Source organism: Nicotiana tabacum, chromosome 20, assembly GCF_000715075.1.
Source record: "Nicotiana tabacum cultivar K326 chromosome 20, ASM71507v2, whole genome shotgun sequence".
Classification (NCBI taxonomy): domain Eukaryota; kingdom Viridiplantae; phylum Streptophyta; class Magnoliopsida; order Solanales; family Solanaceae; genus Nicotiana; species Nicotiana tabacum.
This window is the reverse complement of record NC_134099.1, coordinates 16,597,437-16,604,598: the sequence shown is the minus strand read 5'-3', so window position 1 is coordinate 16,604,598 and position 7,162 is coordinate 16,597,437. Positions and strand designations below refer to the sequence as shown.

Here is a 7,162-nt window from a genome sequence, read left to right as displayed (position 1 = left end):
GGCTGTTATTTTCTCATATGTACATGCCTCTGAAAATGAGATGTGAACTCGTTTTGGTAAGTAAACCTACCAACTTTGAAGTCCCATAGTGTTCATTCTTTGAAGAAGAAAATAATTACCAACCATAAATTGAAGTTTTATAGCGCGTTGATGTTCAGGGACGGATATACCGTTAAAGTTATGAGTTCAACAAAATCCAATAGCTTTGGCCTACACCTTTGTATTTTTTGTTAAGAAATTCATCAGATATATATACATAAATAACCTACTCAGAACCTAGTAAACAAAAAGGATTGCGGTTTGGAACTCACAAAATTAAAATCCAGCCTCTGTTGTTACAAAACAAGCTTTAATAAAATTCCTACTTGCCACGACTAGTCCACATTGACTAAATATTCACATGGCACATTAAAGGGATATGGAAATCAATATGTTCTAGGAAACAATACAAAACATTTTAGTTTCTTAAAATCATACTTATAATATTATATTTCAAAGTTTAAAAAAATGGATAATAGTGGTGTCCGAGTCGGCTTGCACGCAACTCGACTAATTGCACGGGATACTGCTACCTCTTACCAACAACATGTATCAAGTAACCCTGTCCACCAAGGCTTGGACATATGGAAAGAAATCACCTAGTAAAGTAGTATTTTTGCCTCCCCTAGGATTTGAACCTGAAGCTCATGGTTTTCAATCCACTTCATGACCAGTAAACTACACCCTTGGGTGTAAAGTTTAAACCTATTATAACATATTAACCATTTGAAGTCAATACTCCTTTTTTTCTTGCCATTTATTTTGAAAGATAGATATTTAAAAAAAAAGCTTTACGAGTACAAAGCATTTTTTGCCATAACATAAAAGTATTCTGCTAAGAAAACAACTGAGTTTTCTAAAAGGACTTCTGGTTAAAAGGATTAGGATTCTAATTCTGGTATGAAATACTGGATTATGTCTATCCAGTGTTTGTTTACGGTATTACCTAATACCATTATAAATTTTATAATAATATCTTGGTATTATTTGTTAATAATAGCATGATCAATTAACCTAGATATAGTTATCAACATGACAATGTTACCCCCCCCCCCAGGGCCCTATCAGTTTCATAACTGAAATATTCAACGTTCAAATTGGAAACAAAATTGTATCCAAATTTATCTATCTTCATACCAAACCAAATGGTTTGGATTATACATCGTATTATCCTATTTTTAATTCAATGAACCAAATAAAGCACTAGTACAAAACTATGGATTATTAATGCCAATATTAATTCAATGACGTGGTCCAAGGCAAAGTGGAAGCCAAGAAAGCGGCTTACATTAAGTTAGTAGAGAGCACCGACGAGGATCAGAGGAGAGCGATCAGAGAAAGATACAATGAGGCTAGGAAGGAGGCGAAATTAACGGTCACAGAGGCTAAGACTGCTGCTTTTGGTCAGCTTTATGAGGAACTTGGGGGCAAAGGTGGGGACAAGAAGTTATTTCGGTTGGCCAAAGCGAGAGAGAGGAAGGCTCGCGACCTGGATCCAGTGAGGTGCATCAAAAACGAGCACGGTCGACTATTGATGGAAGAGGCCCAGATTAGGCAAAGATGGCAATCGTACTTTCATAAACTTCTGAATAAAGAGGGGGATGAAAACATCGTGTTAGGGCAATTGGGCACTCCGAGAGTCACCGAGACTTCAGGTATTGTAGGCGCATTAAGGTTGAGGAGGTCGTGGGTGCGATGGGTAAGATGAGTCGGGGCAAAGCGACAGGACCAGACGAGATTCCAGTAGAGTTTTGGAGATATGCGGGTCGATCAGGCTTGGAGTGGCTGACTAGGTTGTTTAATGTTATCTTCAAGACAAAGAGGATGCCTAATGAGTGGCGGTGGAGTACAATGGTTCCGGTGTACAACAACAAAGGGGATATCCAGAATTGAAACAACTATAGGGGCGTCAAGTTACTAAGTCATACCATGAAAATTTGGGAGAGGGTGGTGGAAGGGAGGATAAGGAGGGCGGTGTCTATATTGGAAAACCAGTTCGGGTTCGTTCTACTACGGAAGCTATCCACTTTATTAGGGAGGTTGGTGGAACTATACAGGAATAGGAAGAGGGATTTGCATATGGTGTTTATTGACCTAGAGAAGGCATATGACAAGGTCCCTAGGGACATCCTTTGGAGGTGTCTGGCGGTGAAAGGTGTGTCGGTGGCTTACATTAGAGAGATAAAGGATATGTATGATGGAGCTATGACTAGAGTTAGGACTGTGGGAGGTGACTCAGAGCCTTTTCCGGTGGTTATGGGGTTACACCAAGGATCTGCGCTCAGTCCGTTCTTATTTGCTCTGGCGATGGACGCACTAACACACCATATCCAGGGAGAGGTGTCATGGTGTATGTTGTTCGTTGATGATATAGTTCTGATTGATGAGACGCGAGGCGGCGTTAATGGAGACTGGAGGTTTGAAGGCAGGCCCTGGAGTCTAAAGGTTTCAAGTTGAGTAGGACTAAGACGGAAGTTCAGCGACGTGACGGGGGAAGCGGATGTGGAAGTTAGGCTAGACTCACAGGACATCCTCAGGAGAGAAAGTTTTAAGTACTTAGGGTCAATTATCCAGGGAGATCGACGGGGATGTTACGCACCGTATTGGGGTGGGGTGGATGAAATGGAGGTTAGCGTCTGGAGCCCTGTGTGACAAGAATGTACCACTGAAACTCAAAGGTAAGTTCTATAGAGCGGTGGTTAGACCGGCCATGTTGTATGGAGCTGAGTGTTGGCCAGTCAAGAATTCACATATCCAGAAGATGAAAGTAGTAAAAATGAGGATGTTGAGATGGATGTGTAGGAACACTAGGCTGGATAAGATTCGGAATGAAACTATTCGGGAGAGGGTGGGCGTGGCTCCCGTGGAAGACAAGATGTAGGAAGCGCGGCTTAGATGGTTCGGACACGTGCGGGGGAGAAGCCTAGATGCACCGGTTAGGAGGTGTGAGCGGTTGACTTGGCAGGTACGAGAAGAGGCAGAGGGCGGCCTAAGAAGTATTAGGGCGAGGTGGTCAGGCAGGACATGGCGCGGCTTCAGATTTCCGAGGACATGGCTCTTGATAGGAACATGTGGAGGTCGAGCATTAGGGTCGTAGGCTAGGGGGGTAGACGAGAATTCTTTCCTCTTTGTACCGGGTAGTCTGATAGAGTTTTGTTTAGGTTTGTTAGCGGTCTATGTTGTGTTCACATTGTTGTTTTGCATAGTTTTGTGTTATTGTCCTTTCACTTATTCGTTGTTGTTATTTTCTTTCTGACATATTTTTGTTGTTACATGCCTTTTCTCTTGTTTCTTTTCTGATATTATTGTCTCTCCTGTTGAGCCGAGAGTCTCTCGAAAACAGTCTCTCTACCCTTTTCAGGGTAGGGGTAAGGTCAGCGTACACTCTACTCTCCCCAGACCCCAATAGTGAGATTTTATTGGGTATGTTATTGTTGTTGATTATCCATCCTACATAACTGTCTCTGAACCAAACGACCCCAAAAAGTATCAATAAACAAAATAATGTGGGTATCACTTGTCAGGATGAGCCCATCACAATAGTTAGGTACCGACAATATTATCATTTTCGAGCTCTTTCTATTTTAGAGTTTATGCCCCAACTATTTTAAGTGTAGAGTAACGATTACTATTTTTTTTAAAAGAATTCAACCAAAAACATATACTCCATCTGTTCCAATTTATGTGAACCTATTTCCTTTTTGGTCCATTCCAAAAAGAATGACCCCTTTCTAAATATGGAAACAATTTAGCTTAAACTTACAATTTTACCATTAATGAGAAGCTTTTATAACCACACAAATACTCTGGATCCCTTTTTGACTTGTTCAGGATCACAAATTCCAAAAATCTTCATTTTTTCTTAAACTTCGTGCCAAGACAAACAAGTTCACATAAATTGGAACGGAGGGAGTATTTTATTTGTAATTTTGCTCTCAAGCCTACAGGGTACAGTTGTTGTTCACCTTCCCCCAAAGTCAGGTTATTATGCGTTACTTATCCGCCACGGAAGCATCACTTCCCGTCCCACTTGCATGTGTTAAGCATGTCGTCCGCATCCATTCTGAGCCAATCGAACTCTTCATAAGACTCATAGTTACATTATTTGCAGCTTCCTTATTCACACACAAAGCGGATCGGAATTGTCTTTCATTCCAATGCATAAATAATATCTGTGCACTTCATATTCGCTCGTAGTTCGCTCCCAGAAGTATAGTCATCCTTCTACCAGGTATAGATATGTATAACAAAGATATCATTGGTTTCCAAGACGATCGACTACGGAAGCCCTTCAGCTCGTTAGGAGATTGGTAAAACGGTATAGGGAGAAAATGAGGGATTTGCATATGGTGTTCCTTGACCTAGAGAGAGCTTATGACAAAGTCCCGAGGGAGGTCCTTTGGAGATGTTTGGAGGCTAGCATTGTTCTTGTTACATATACGAGGGTGTTTAAGGAGATGTTTGAGGGAGCTAGGACCCGGGTGACAACCGTGAGAGGAGACTCAGAACACTTTTCAGTTCTAATGGTGTTGCACAAGGTATCTGCTCTTAGCCCGTTTATATTTGCTTTAACGATGGACAAACATTCGCGTCACATTCAAGAGGAAGTGTCATGGTGCATGTTATTTGCAGACGATATTATTCTGATTGACGAGACGCTAGGCAGTATTAACACGAGGTTGGAGGTTTGGAGACAAACCCTGGAGTCAAAAGGTTTCGAGCTGAGCAAGACCAAAACAGAATACTTGAAGTGCAAGTTTAGTGACGAGAACCATGATGCGGACGTAGTAGTGACGCTTGACAACCAGGTCCTCCCTATGAAAGGAAGTTTCAAATACCTCCGATCAATAATCAAGGAAATAGGGAGATTGAGAAGATGTCACACATCGTATTGGAGCGGGATGGATAAAATGGAGGCTTGCATCCGATGTTTTGTGTGATAAGAATGTACCGCCTAGACTTAAAAGTAAATTCTACTAAGTGGTGGTTAGACCGACTATGTGGGGCAGAGTGTTGGCCAGTTAAAAACTCCCGTGTCCAGAAGATGAAAGTAACAGAGATGAAGATGTTGAGATGAATGTGCGGGCCTACTAGGAGAGGTAAGATTAGGAATAAAGTTGTTCGAGATAAGGGGGAGTGGCTCACGAGGAGGACAAGATGCGAAAGTGAGGCTAAGATAGTACGAGCATGTGAAAAGGAGAGGTGCAGATACCCCCATGAGGAGGTGTAAGGAATTGGTTGTGGTAGGCATGAGGAGAGGTAGAGGAAGATTGGGGTGAGGCGATAGCCAGGACACGGTGCAACTTCAGTTTACCGAGAACATGACCCTTGATAGGAGGGTGTGGAGGTCGAAGATTAAGATATAGGTTAGGGGTGGTTGAATGTATTCCAATGCTATTGTAGTATTAGTCTTGTATTTTTGTTCGTAGAGTTATATTCTACCTGTTATTTCTTTCGCTTCAGTTATTTTACTATATCGATATTGTTACTGCTTGTTGCTACTGCTCCTTTCATTTTGTCATTAAGCCGAGGGTCCATCGAAAACAACCTCTCTAACTCCACTAGGGTAGGGGTAAGGTCTCCGTGCACACTATCCTCCCCAAACCCCACTTGTGGTATTATACTAGATATGTTATTCTTGTTGTATAAGATATATCATTGGCAAGGAGCGGAAGACAGGAAAACATTTCTTAAAACGATAGGAAACTAGCATTTAAATTGGAGAGATTAACCTGACCCGTGACCCGATATTGGAAGTTCGTAGGTAAACTATGGAGGTCTGTATAAACCTAAGTCCACTATCACAAATAAAGATTTTTAGTTCGTGTTAATCTAGAATTAACTTTCACATAATGCAAAGTACCAACACATGATTTCTTTTTCCGGAAAAATATTGAAATTTGCACCTGAACTATGATTTTCATTGAGCAGTTCTGAACTATGATTTTTGTTGGTCGATTCTCTGCCGGTCGTTGCTCATTTTCTGGCTGTTGGACGGAGTCGCCGAGGAAATCAATTCTCTGTTGGTTTACCTCTCTAATTGCCGCCGTTGCTGCGAATAGTTGCTGTATACTACTATTTTCTATTTGTTAGATGGATAGTATGGAAATTGGGGGAAATTCATATTTCTATGTGATTTCACTAACAGGATATATTCAAAAACTAAGGGCTCGTTGCTAGTATAATTTATATTGGGATAAGTTATGGTGAAATTATTGTTTATTCATTGTTTGGTATATTGTATTAAGAATGACAATTAAATAATTTATAAGAAGAAGGAATAAGTTATATCGGTGCTAAATACTCCACCTTCTATAAGGTATAAGGTATCTCAGTGTTAAAATTAACACCGGAATAACTTATACCTGGCTTGCTAACCAAACGAAGTATTACGATGGTATTAAATTTTTATATCACCCTTATACCTTCTTATACCTCATACCAAACGACCCCTAACGGTGTTACTCAACTCTCATTCATAAAACAAATCTTCTACTCTAAAGCAAAACGTTTCCTCTCCTTTTATTGGATAACGCAAATTATCACTTTAATTCCTCAGTTTTAGGCAATTTCTTGTATAATTTTGACATGGATAATATCCCCTTATGTGTCAATTTTCAATGAGAAAATGGGATTGTATAACCGCTGCAAAAATAATAGCCGAAAAAACAATAAATTTGTATATAAATATATATATTATATGTTAATATAAAAAAATTATATAAATTTTATATAATTTTTCGGCTACCATATGTAAATAGCTTCTAGCGCAGGCTAGGAATGATCCTCGTTATTCGTTTGCTTCAATAATATGCATTCGTTTTCGACTTCCTCCATGTGTTACATCATGTTTATGCCATGTAAACAAAAATAGTGGATCGAATGTTTCCAGAATAAGATACATTCATACAAAGAAGCAGTTATAAGAACAAATTACAATTTGCTATAGATAGCAAGGCCACCACATTTAAATCAGAAAAAAAGTTATGAAGGCATCATGGCATCTCCTAAAAAATATCACCATAAACTGAATACAGCATATATCTAACATAAGGAAATTTTGGTGCCTAAATCTGGGAGATGCATATATCATGAGTTTCTGGCAGGAATATCTAGTTGTTTA

At 39.9% G+C, this 7,162-nt stretch overlaps 1 protein-coding gene across 1 annotated transcript in view; it reads right to left on the bottom strand.

The window, feature by feature from the left end:
• LOC107778470 (putative late blight resistance protein homolog R1B-12) overlaps nucleotides 1–6,144 on the bottom strand; it is a 58,632-nt gene extending 52,488 nt beyond the window's left edge. Inside the window, exons 1-2 of the mRNA XM_075239939.1 lie at nucleotides 5,946–6,144; nucleotides 4–744 (exon numbers count right to left, since the gene is read on the bottom strand). The gene's annotated coding sequence lies outside the window, so the exon portion shown is untranslated. The remainder of the gene's footprint in view (nucleotides 1–3; nucleotides 745–5,945) is intronic.
• Between the last annotated feature and the right edge of the window lie 1,018 nt (nucleotides 6,145–7,162).